This window comes from Scyliorhinus canicula, chromosome 20, assembly GCF_902713615.1.
Source record: "Scyliorhinus canicula chromosome 20, sScyCan1.1, whole genome shotgun sequence".
In the NCBI taxonomy this organism is placed as follows: Eukaryota; Metazoa; Chordata; class Chondrichthyes; order Carcharhiniformes; family Scyliorhinidae; genus Scyliorhinus; species Scyliorhinus canicula.
This window is the reverse complement of record NC_052165.1, coordinates 9669348-9682245: the sequence shown is the minus strand read 5'-3', so window position 1 is coordinate 9682245 and position 12898 is coordinate 9669348. Positions and strand designations below refer to the sequence as shown.

General features: G+C 47.5%; 1 protein-coding gene and 1 long non-coding RNA gene across 5 annotated transcripts in view; one reads left to right on the top strand and one right to left on the bottom strand.

Annotated features, from left to right (window-relative positions):
- foxp2 (forkhead box P2) overlaps nt 1-12898 on the bottom strand; it is a 460612-nt gene that overhangs the window by 442078 nt on the left and 5636 nt on the right. The window contains exon 1 of one of the 4 annotated variants that reach the window (XM_038780770.1): nt 12356-12550. The exons of the other annotated variants lie outside the window; for them this stretch is intronic. The gene's annotated coding sequence lies outside the window, so the exon portion shown is untranslated. Of the gene's footprint in view, nt 1-12355; nt 12551-12898 lie in introns of those variants that run through there. 4 annotated transcript variants of the gene reach the window in all.
- LOC119954992 overlaps nt 12370-12898 on the top strand; it is a 6469-nt gene continuing 5940 nt past the window's right edge. The window contains exon 1 of the long non-coding RNA XR_005458356.1: nt 12370-12537. This is a non-coding gene — a long non-coding RNA (uncharacterized LOC119954992). The remainder of the gene's footprint in view (nt 12538-12898) is intronic.

Below are 12898 nucleotides of genomic sequence, written 5' to 3'. Positions count from 1 at the left end.
ACGTCTGGATGTGCGAGTCTTCAGACTTCTGTATCTTCTGCCTGATGGAAGGGTCTGGAAGAAGGCAAAGCCTGGGTGGGAGGGGTCTCTGACAATGCTGTCTGCCCGTAAAATTGTAAGTCACACCCCTGAGCATGGCGATTCCTATTTTCACAGGGGCAGGAATGGGGGGTGGGGTGCATTTTATGGAGACATCTAGCCATTTAAATGAGCTGCCTCCATTCTAGTCAGATCTGGTGGGCTAGGAGTGTGAAACCTGAAGTGCACAAAGTAGACCTGGTCTGAACTCGGTGTTTTTCTTTTGATCACCAGGATGGGTAGTGTGCCCCTGATGAATTTTCTTTAAAATTCTATTCACAGTCCCAGATGTAGCGCAAAGCAAATTCCAAATTTCTTCCCTGAGCACAAGAGAGTAGGAGTTTGGGGCTCCTAGTCCAGCAGGGCAATTCATTTTGCCCCTCCTGACATATACACCCAGCTGCAAGGAATGACGTTGTGCTGGTGAAGGGTGAAAAGCGCTGCGTGCGACAATGGACAGGGCATGCTCGCACATAGAGGCCACAGAAGCCCGCACTGTGAGTAACCAGAGAAAAGCAAGAGAGGAGGCGGAGGTCAGGAGAAAGATGCCTGCAGACTAGGAAGGAGGAGAGACAGGGCAACCAGGTTATACCCTCTGGGAGGGGTGTACAACCTACCTCAACATGACAGAGAACCATTGCCCAAAGAGACTGAGGTTAAGGCGTGAGGTTGTGACAGACGAATGTCACAAGGGGCGGCAGAAACTCAAGTCATGATCCATCCAACCCCCGATGCCCCGCCAGTGTCTGTGAAGGTAACGACTCTCAACCTCCATGCTTCATGACCCTTCCAGGGATCATCTGGAGACCTGTCTGATAAAACCCAGTCAGCAGCACACAGCTGCATTAAGGCTGTAACTAACACGCTGTTTGCTCATGTGGCCAATCACATTCATTTCCCTGGAGATTTGGTGTGTCAGACACAAGAGGGCCACAGCCTTTGGCCAATTAGTAGGTTTCCCTCAGATGCCGGATGTCACTGATTGCACCATGTTGCCATCAAGGCCCCAACAGAACAAGCAGACAAATTTACCAACCAGAAATCCTTCTACTCAGTCCATGTCTCGTTGGTTTGTAAGTCTGTAGAAGGATCATATGGACCCAAAACATCCAACTCTGTTTCTCTCTCCACAGATGCTACCAGACCAGCTGAATTTAACCAGCAATCTCTGTTTTTGTTCCAGGTGGTTTGTGACCACTACAAGGTCTTCCTTCATGTCTGTGCAAGGTTCCCTGGCAACTGCTACATCTCCTTCATACGACGCTGTTCCCAATTCCCTCAAGCTATTTCAACCACCAACGCAGATTCATGGTTGACCTCTAGAGGACCAGGTGTACCCCCTCACAAATTTGAATAATGACCTCCTTCCGAAGGAAGATGCAGAGTGCAACTACAACAGCAGCCACGTCATCACAGAAGCATTGAGCAGGCAATTGGCATTCTAAAGATGTGCTTCAAGTGCCTCCAGTTCTTGTGAAGCTCTGCTATATGCCCGAGAAAGGGTATCAGGAATAGTAGTAGTGCGCTGCATGCTATCTCTCTCCTGATACTTCCGACCATTGGCCTTCACCCCATCCAGGGATTCTGATCCTGCTCCCATAATTTTCCCATAAGTAGCTGAGGTAACTCCCCTCTCTACCCCAACACCATCAACACCTCTTCAAGCCAAAGAAGGAAGGGATAACACTGGGATCATAGAGATTTATGAAAACCTATAACTGCATGTAACTAAAGGTCTCCCTCCTCGGGAGTCCATATTTTTTCCTCAATTCTTCAAATGTTGGGAAACAACCTTCCAGAAACAAGTATTTCAACATGATGACACCTTTTCCCTCCCACTCCTGGAACCCAGAGTCTATTTTTGCCGGTTCAAACACTTGGTTTGCTCGAACTGGGATCAGTTTCAATCCTGCCCCGAACTTAAAATGTTTGCGAAGCTGCTGCCATATCTTCAGCGTTGACACCACAATTGGGTTCTTCAAATATTTCCATGGTGCCAACGGGTGTAGCACTCATAACCCTGACCCCTTACTCGCCCCTCCCTCCATCAGCACCCATACTATATCCGGTTCCCTACCCCAGCACTGAACCTTCTCAACGTTCACTGCCGGGTAATAGTGCACAGGACTCGGCAGGGTTAGGCCACCAAATTGTCAGCATCTATGAAGCAAAGATTTACAAATCGTAGGGACCTTCCCATCCCATAGAAATTAAGAGATCAATGGTTCCATCCCCACAAAAAACACTTGAGCTAAAAAGACCAGGGGACACTGAAATTAAAACAGTAGCCGTGGTAGAAAGTTCATTTTTACCACTTGCACTCGGCCTGCAAGCGATAGGGGCAGACAATCCTTTCTTTGTAAGTCTCCCTTAACCCCTGCTGTTCGGCTCGTAAAATTTAATTCACGGATCTGAGTGCCGCCTCGAGCCACTTGTACCTGCAAATACTGAAAGTGGTTGGTTATTGCCGGAAACGGCATTTCTCCCATGTTTTATCCTTGTCGGTATTGACATTGAAAAGCACTCACTTCTTCCAAAGTTGAACTGATAGCTTGGGCAGGATCCACACCTTTTTAGTAGCACCATAATATCTCCAATCGTAGGTATTGGGTCAGATATATATGAAAGTAAACAATCAGCGTATAATGATGCGTGCTCCACCCCTCCACCCCATTATTCGAGCTCCTCAGCGAAATGGCCAAGGGTTCTATCGCTAAAGTAAATGATGGAGAGGACATGGGGCACCCCAATCTCATTCCCCTCCATAGCCGAAAGCACTCCGAGGTCATTCCGTTCATCCCTACACTTGCCTGCGGATCTGCATGCTGCAAATTTAGGCCCAATTCCAAACTGTTCCAACATTGCAAGCAAATATTTCCATTCGACTCTATCGAATGCCTTCTATCTAGTGTCACTATCATCTCCTGCTCCTTCCCCTCTGACAGAGTCACGTTTAGCAGGCATCGTACATTCGAAGCTAACCGCCTCCCCTTTACGAATCCCATCTGGTCTTCCCCCACTATCCACGGCAGGCTCTTCTGTAATCTAAGAGCCAACACCTTCACCAATATCTTAACCTCTAAGGTTAATAAGGATATCGGACGATCTGACCCAAAATCCATCGGATCCTTACCTTTTTTCAACAATAATGAACTTGAAACTTGCCCCATTGTCTCTGGGAGCAGCCCCCCCCCCCCACCCACCCATCCCCATTTGCATTGCATCTTCAATCATCATTACCAGCAGTGAAGCCAGTTTATCCATAGATTTCTTGTGGAACTCCACTGGGAATTCAGTCGCCCTGCTGCCTTCCCCAACTCCATCTTCCCTGTTGCAGTCTCTATTTCCATGACCTGTATGAGCCTCTCCAGTCCAGCCTTATCTTCTTCATCTAGCATAGGAAATTTCAATTCCTCAAAGAACTGTTGCGTATCTCACTCATCCCTCGGGGTCTCTGATCTATACAAATTCCTCTAAAACTCCGTGAACATCTTATTCACCTGTTCCGGTGCTGACAACAACCTCCCCGTTTCATCCCAGACTTGTATAACCTTCATCGTGGCCACCTGACGACTAAGTTGGCATGCCAACAACCGACTCGCCTTTTCTCCATATTCATACACCACCATTCTATCCTATCTTAACTGGCATACCGCTTTCCTAGTTGATAGTAAATCAAACTTCATTTGAAGCACCTTCCTACTGATCAATAATTTCTCGTCACTAATCAATGGTTTCTCGGCATTCACCTGGAGCAGCACGGTGGCGCAGTGGTTAGCACTGCTGCCTGCGGCGCTGAGGACCGGGTTCGCTCCCGGCCCCGGGTCACTGTCCGTGTGGAGTTTGTACATTCTCCCCGTGTCTGTATGTGTTTCACCCCCACAGCTCAAAGATGTGCAGGTTAGGTGCAATGGCCAAGCTAAATTGCCCCTTAATTGGAAAAATATAATTGGATACTATACATTTCACCTCCAAAATGTCTTGCACTAGCCATTGGTGTTCCTCCCTCACTTCCCTATCCATCTGGGCCTTGTATGAGATCATTTCCACCTGCACTACAGCCGTGAGGACTTCCCAAACCATTGAGGGAGAGACCTACCCATATTGTTAAGCTAATGTATCCACTCATCATTTTGCAAAAGCCCAAATCCACAAACAATCACACATCCATCCACCCTTCTTGAGCCCTTCTCCAAGACTACTTCTACCGAGTATGGGGCATGGTCGGAAATAACGATGGTGGACTAATCTGTTATCCTCACAGTAGTGGCTGCTTCCCTATGATGAAAAAAAATCAATCCTTGAATATACATCATGTACCGGAGAGAAGGAGTATTCCATTCCCTCCAGGTGTAAAAACCACCAAGGGTCGACGCAAACCTCCCCCCCCGCCACATCCCCACCCCCCCCACCCCGATCTCCTTCATAATTGTTGCCAACACTTGTGAAAAAGGGGAATAAAAATATTTATTTTAAAACACTCGCCCCACCTGCAGGACTAAATGTGCGTGGCTTCGAACGGTCTAACATCGGGTTCAGCACTGTGTATAAATCCCCACCCAGAACTAACGGATGTGTATTGAGACTTGGAATGGCTGCCACCAGCCTTTTCATAAATCCTACATCATCCCAGCTTAGGACTGATCAGTACCACCGATCTTCCCTCCGACGTACCTCTGACAATGACGTACCTGATCTACTATTACTTGCTCTATCTGGAACCTCACCCTTTTGCTTCCCAATATTGCCACCCCTCGGGCCCTGCTATTAGGAGCATCTGACTAACCCATCTTTTTTTGAGCCGTAACTGATCCTTTATCCTCAAATGAGTCTCCACGTCGGCTTTCAAACTCTTCAGATGTGGGAGCACTCTTGTCATCTTCACCGGACTGCCCAGTCCCCTTACGTTACATTTCATCAACCGGACTGGGGTCTTCACCGTGCCCCCAGCCGTTCAACCACCACCCTTCTGGGGGACATGTCTGTCCCCCCTGACAATATTTCCAATTCCTCACCTCATTTCTATAACCGTTGGCTACGCCCGCCGAGTGGGCCCGACCCTTATTCCTTACCTCCGTCAGTCAGCTTTCCCCAACCCCCTCCCCCACCCCACCACATAAATCCCCCAGATATTTACTCTTGAAACTACTTTCCTCATCCTTACCCCTATTCCCCATTCATTCACGCCTCTGGCCGAATGCTGTTTTAGAAGGTTTGACCCACCATAGCCTCTCCCCTCACCACGCTCCCATTCACTAGCCAGCCTCAGCTTACTAGCGAAGTGGCACCCGTTAAAGTGCTTTTTATTAACGTCTCAAACATAAGGGACTTCACGTTGCCCTTCTCCCCTACTTTTTTTTAAATTTAAATTCCCTTCTTAAACATGCAAATTCCCCACCCCCAGTTCTTTCCTAAACATTTATATATAATCCTAATATAATGCAAACAACCAAATATGTTAATAATAACAAAACCGTATATGAGGGAGGATAACTATAACATAACGACCTGTCACCTCCAAACCCATCCAACCTAACCATAATATCAGAACCCCAACGCAGCATTCAATCTAGTTACAGGCCTTCAGCCCTTACAAACGCCTCTTCCGTCTCTGCAGAATTAAAAGAGAGATCCTTGGACCTGTATATCACTCGTAACCTCGCCGGGTAGACCATTCCGAATCTCTTCTAGAGTGCTGCTTTCGTCTTGTTGAAAGCCATACATTTTGTCTCCAGCTCAGTTGGCACATCTTGATAGATGTGAATGGTGTTGCCTTCCCATCTCACCTCCTGTTTCCGCTTCGCCCATTGCAATACTCGTTCCTCAGCCTGATACCTGCTGAAGCAAACGATCACTGCTCTTGTTGGCTGGTTCACCTGTGGTTTCGAGCAAAGTGATCAGTGGGCCCTGTCCAGCTCGAACCTCCTCTTCCTCACCCAACAGCTTCACAAACATCCTGCAAAGGTATTCTGTTGGTCACTGGCTCCTAGCCCTACCGGCAGCCCCACAATCCGAAGATTGTTCTGTCTCGACCGGTTCTCCAAGTCTTCCATCTTTATCTTCAGGTCTTTATTGATGGAATGAACCCTTGCTACGTAACGATTAGATCCCCTTGAGCACTTCCCCCGGTTCCTGCACTGTAGCTGCTGTCTTGCTCAAAGCCTCCTTTAATGGGGTCAGTGTGACCTCCACCGATTGCTTTAGGGTTCTCATCATCTCTTTACCTTATCTTTACAAGTGTCTGGTGAATTGCTCTTCAAATTCAGCAGCCATGACTTCAAAGAGGATACCCACTGTGACAAGTGTGGCAGCGACATCCGTCGATTTCATTTCCACCATTTTGATTGCACAATCTAAATGGTATTACTCCTGTCATTTTGCTTCTTTCTTGTCTTCAACATTTATTTGGGATTACTGTCGTAAGCACAGCCGCAGCATTTGCTGGGGGGGGGGGGGGTCTGTTTAACAACTGTTGCAAATGCTGCAGCAGTAACAGCAACAGCCGCCTCATCCGATGACTTACTCCTGCCATTTTGGCTACGCTATCTGATGGCATTGTCACTTCCACCCTGCCTTGCCCGGGGCTCAGACTTCATTCGCATCATCAATAGAGAAACTCTTTTTACCGGACAGCTTCCGCTGGGCCTGGCGCGTCCAACTGGAAGCCCACACAGGCAGTGACCCAAGCCGGGAATCGAACCTGGGGCCCTGGAGCTGTGAAGCAACAGTGCTAACCACTCTGCTACCGTGCCGCCCATGAGATGGACTCAATCACATTCATATGGTTGAAAGACTCATGGCCATAACCATAAACCTCATTGTACTGCAAACACACATGATCATTCACAACCTGGCCCTCTGACATGAATGCCAAGGACTGTAAATGAGGGACCATGCCACCAAATTGTCCATCAAACTATGCCCATGATACTCAGAGTGACATTAGGATTAAAACCCTGTACAAGCTGATTTGTTGCAGCATACAAGCAGTCACAACATCATCTGCATAGTGAGCCCACAACTTTGCAATAACAGCTCTTTGAAAGAACCCGCGCACCATCCATTCTGACCAGTGGTCCAATTTCGGATGTGGCTGCCACGTGCAACATTCTTGACTTTCAAGTACTCCTGTTTCTCACACAAAGCATTGTGATACTGTGACATCTGGAATGCAAATACAGAATGCACAGCAGACGACCTGATTACCCGCACGATACATGGCTTCTCAAGCTGTCTACACCTAGGCCAGTGTGTAACACTGCAGGGCAGAAGAATGGCTTGCATCCAGCACTCATACCTGAGACCCACCTACTGCCCAACATCTGTTCACGGACTGTGATCTTTCAGCCTTGCTTAATGTCAAGCCTGGATGGAGACCGAATGATACCAGGTGTATCTGGGTGCTGAGCCTCTGAACACCAGAATTGTATGTGATAGAGCACAGAAGGAAACAGCGCCCCACAAAGCAGATTACCCAACGCAGTCTTAATCCACTTGATGACATTTTGAAATGAACCTCAGCAAGCTGCCTTCATTATCACCAGCAAGAACAACCTTAATAATTTTACATAGAACATAGAACATTACAGCGCAGTACGGGCCCTTCGGCCCTCGATGTTGCGCCGACCTGTGAAACCATCTGAAGCCTATCTGACCTACACTATTCCATTTTCATCCATATGTCTATCCAGTGACCACTTAAATGCCCTTAAATTTGGCGAGTCTACTACTGTTGCAGGCAGGGCGTTCCACACCCCTACTACTCTCTGAGTAAAGAAACTGCCTCTGACATCTGTCCTATATCTCCCACCCCTCAATTTAAAGCTATGTCCCCTCGTGTTGGTCATCACCATCCGAGGTCGCAAGTATACAGACACACACCAAGTCATGTACAAGTTTAAGTAAATATACTGAAGTGCTGAAATGTGCTATTGTACAATATGTAAAGTGTGACCACAGTGAACACATTAGTGCTCCAGGCGAGATACTGCCTTTGCTGTCTCATACCTACTCCTTTGACGTGCCATCCCCATGTTGCCTTGGAGGAGGAGGCAGGCTGCTCACCTCTTTGTCTAAATATTAATGCAGTGGCCTGCCTTGTGCAGGAACACACCCAATGACTATCCTTCAAATTCGGCCCTCTGTATCTCTGCAAGGGGATCCATGTTCACTGGCACATGTGCAGTAGAGAATTGCTCTGACATTGGAGCTGGGCGGGGGGCTCGTGTTGGAAGATGAAGGTGCTGAGGAGCTCTCGGTAGCTCCACCCAAATCAATGACCTTCACAGCCCTGGTTTGGTCTTCAGGTGATTTTGATGGAGATGGCTGCAGTGCCGACAGTGTGACCATCCTGTTAAGGGTACACAGCTCCTCATGTATTCCATAGACCTCTGAGCGGACTGATCCAGGTCACTGAGGGCGGCTTTCACCCTTTGCTGGCCAAGATTTTGCAACAACTCCACGTGTTCCAGCATGTGTCTCTCCATGGGATTTGCTAATCTCTCATGGTTAGGGCTCCTGTGGTTCAGCCCCCAGGGCAACATGGAGCTCAGGACAGTGATGGACTCCTTCATTTACAGTCCAAACAGCCTCAAAGAACACTGACGCTAATTATCTGAAAGCTGTTCCCCAAAAGGTCACTCCTGAGGCTGCACATTCCTGCCTACTGGAGCATCGACATTACTTCCCTCCCTCCTCCAATGTGGATATCTCTGACACCTCCTGCACTCTGGTGCAGTGACTTGCACCTTGTGCCACTGATTCTACACCAGCGCTACATAACTGCAATGTGTTGGTGTCTGAAATGGCAATGTGTGAGATTTTTAAAAAATATTAATTTAGAGTACCCAATTATTATTTTTTTACAATGAAGGGGCAATTTAGCATGGCCAATCCACCTAACCTGCACATCTTTGGGTTTTAGGGGTGAAACGCACGCAGACACAGGGAGAATGTGCAAACTCCACAGAGACAGTGACCCAGGGCCGGGATTCGAACCTGAGGCCTCAGCGCCGCAGTGTCAGTCCTAACCACTGCGCGACTTGCCGCCCCCCCCCATTTGTGAGATATTATGAGTGATGGTGCCTCCTGGACATCTCTTCCTCCTCTTGATACCTGAGGGATGATCGGATTGGGGGTTGTGGGGGAAGTAGTGTGGGGTTGGAGGTGGTCCAGCACAGGTTGGGCAATTCAGATGCAGATTGGGAAATTTGGACGCAGCTAGAAAGCAATCCTTCAGAAACGCCCATTTGGGAGATTGTTCATCAACGATGAAGTCACTGTGCCCCAAGGAGACGACATTGCCTTCTCAGTTGAGTGTCGAAGGTTTAAATGTTGTCCAACTGTTAGATAACCTTGGGACAGATGGCACATCATGGGTCAACCTCCCCAACTACTATTATACTCTGCACACCCCATTCAACATCAAATGTTTGTGAAGCCCTTCTTCACTCCCATCTCTGCACTCCCGACTAGGGTAGGGTACAAGAATTTGGTCCCAGATCCGAACTTTGTGGATCAATATTCATAGCCAGGGTACACTTTCGATAGGTAGAATACCCCTTTGGATCTGATACCAGAATGCCTTTGGGGGAGGTAAGGTTCCCTTTAGGGTTGTCAAAAGTAGGCTTAAATATAATTAAAAGGTGCATAAACTAATAACTATCAAGCTCATTGGATCTGTCAACAAGCCTGTCAAAGACAACTGCCGCAACTGTCAGTAGCAACTGGCAATAGAGCCTGTCAAAACATCATGAACACCTATCAAAAGTGTCAAGAAGACCTGTCAAATGCACCTGTCAAAGGGAGCTGTCAGGTTCTCAAGGCATTTAAAAGTCCTGCCCTTTGAATCTGAAAAAAAGTTGGGAGTTTTAAAAAAATAGATTGTTTGCTATTTCACTCTTTTTGATGTGGCACTGTGAATTCTGATAGTTGTTGTGATAAGGGATTATGCACTTGAATTAAATACTTGTTCTTATAAGGCTTTTTTTACGTGAAGGAATATAAATGAGGTAAATGGGCTTATGCATGAGTTTTATTTCCAAGAGTGAAATCTGTAATTAGGGCTGCATTTTATGCGTCCTCACGGACATGTCTTTGGCAGGGTGCAAGTAAACCCACCACACCACCTTCTCAACCATCCTTCAGTTCATCCTCATAATGTGGGTAGGGGGAGTGTGCCAAAAGTGGCAGCCCACCTGTCATATTTAAAAATCAAGGTGCAAACAGCAGTTGGGCAGATCATCGTTTTGAGAAACCTTTTAAAAGGGCGGGAAGTGGGGGTGTACCGTCTTCAAATGTGCCCTTTGTGCATTAGAGAGGCAGCTGCCCTAAGATAGGACTCCCACTTTCTTCTACCCAGCTGTGTCATAAATGCCATTCCCCCCTGACCACCCCCTCGAACCATCCCCTCGCTAAACCGCATAATCCCTCCCTGCCCCATATCTAGATTGATCAGTCCTCTTTTTGGGCCTGCATGCACTCCCAACCATGGCCACAAATGTGCTCGTGACGCTGCCAGAAATGACGGAACTGTCTGCCAATCTGATTGGCTGGCAGCTCTTGAGGGCTGGACATCCTGTGCAGTGAGGGACGGAAATCCAACAGCGGAGCCTGGCATGTAGCAGATTGGCTCCACCATTGAGTCTCACCCCCTCCCCAATCTTGGGAGGCCTGAAGAACGGACGAGGTCAGGAGGCATCGCATGGCATGGGCACATGAAGGGCCATAGGGGTGAGTGGAGGGCTCAGTGTGGCATGGGGGAAGAAGGGGCCAAGGGGGTGGGTGGGAGGGAATAGCTTGGCCTGGGGCCATGGATGGGATGTGGGGTGTGTGGGCGGGGGTGAGGGCTGTCGGGATGTTTCATTCTTCATTTTCAATCCTTGGACACAGGGCATGACCGCCTTTGGCAGGCCTTCCACCCAACCCACCACCACACCCAGCGGACATGTCAGTTCTTACTGTGTCACCCGCCCCAATTTCTAATCCAGCCTGCCCCCACCCAAAAATCCAACATTCTGACAGCCATTTTTAAAGCTCTGGTTCGCAAAGTCGGGAATTCTCTACACTCCCAACCCAAGCTCGAAACCCTGGCTGAAGCAGTTACAGGCCGATTACCGGTGGCATCCATATTCTCTCTGGTGGAAGCCGGTTTGCCTCCAGTCACACGGCGTGTTGACCATAACAGAAAAATTGGACTTTCATCCAGCCTTAGGAGTGGAAATTCCTGGTTTGGGAATACATATCCCGACTGTCGTTTGCCTTGTAAGGAGTGGAGAGACTTCTAGGGCTTCCAAAGCAGCTGAGATAACTCTGGAAATGGCAGAGATGTGGTGCAGCCCTTACAAGGTCTTTAATCGTAGTTTTGTAGAATGACGCAAATATCGGCCCAGTCCCAGAGAGAGGGGCGATTCAACCTGAGGGTCACCATATCTCAGGGGAGCGGCAAGGTTGAGAAGGTGGGGCCTTCATGAATAACCTCAGCCTGTACGGGAATCGAACCTGCGCTAATGGTGTCCCTCCTCATCGTGAACCAGCCATCCAGCCACCTGAGCTAACCGAATAGTAGAGCACAGAAGCAGACTGTTTAGTCCATTATGCCTCTGCAGGCTTTTTTGAAAGACAAAAAGGGATAGCGCTTTCTCCCTGCTTTTTTCCCATAGCCCTGCAAATAATTATCCAATTGCCATTTGAAAGTTATTATTCAATCTGCTTCTACCACCCTTCCAGGCTATACATTTGAGATTATAACAATTACCTCAGGTTTTTTTAAAAACTCGTATCAGTTCCGGTTCTTTCGCAAATCTCCTTAAGGTAGGCGTCCTCTGGTTACCAACCCTTCTGCCACTGAAAACAATGCCTGCTTACTTATCCTATCAAAATCATTCATGATCTTGAACACCTTTATTAAATCTTTCATTAACCTCCTCTGCTCTAAAAACAACTATCCCAGCTTCTCTCGCTTCATATAAACTGCTGTGGTTCATTCCAAGTGTCATTCTGGTAAAAACTCCCATTGCAACTTTACCAAAGCTTTGGCATCTTTCCTGAAATGTGGTGGGTGCCCAGAATTGACCACAATCCCCAGCTGGGGTCTGGCTCGTGTTTCGTAAAGGTTCAGCATAACCTTGTGGCCTGTGCACACTACGCCCCTATAAAGCCAAGGATCTCCCTACACCTTTTAACAGCCTTTGCAACTAGCCGTGCCACATTCAAAAGGTTTGCCTATGTACACCTCCAGATGGTTGCTTGGCCTCCTCTCTGAAAAACAAGTACTCACCACTACACTCTGTTTCTGTCCTTTAGCAAATGTCATATCCATGCAGTCACTGCTTCCTTAATTCCATGGGCTTCATGCGTGAGAGTATATGTAGGCTTTCAGCAAAATGACAATCAACAATGCAGATGTATTAGCTTTAAAAAGCAGCATTCCAGTTCAGCTGTGTTGCAGTATAAATTCAGGTAAGCCACGCAGGGACACTTGAAACCCTGTAAAAGGCCCAAATTCTTCTTTCACTTTAATTTCCACTCTTTCGAATTTTAGAGAAAGGAAATACATGCGTATTTGTGCTAATCATGAAATACTTCACAGGACTGAAGGGGTACAGGTTAATTTGTGAAACCAACTTGTAACTTCGTCACTTATGACTCTCGCAGACATTTGACTCTTTTGCAATATTACCTGCAGTTTATCAATCCCCATCAAGTAGCCTCTATTTACACAAAGTGACCTTTATTTCAATCAGTTAATATTTAACTTTTTTCTCTCTGGGAAATGCTCTTTTGTTGCAATGCTTAAAGGTAATGGACCAAATTTCAGAAT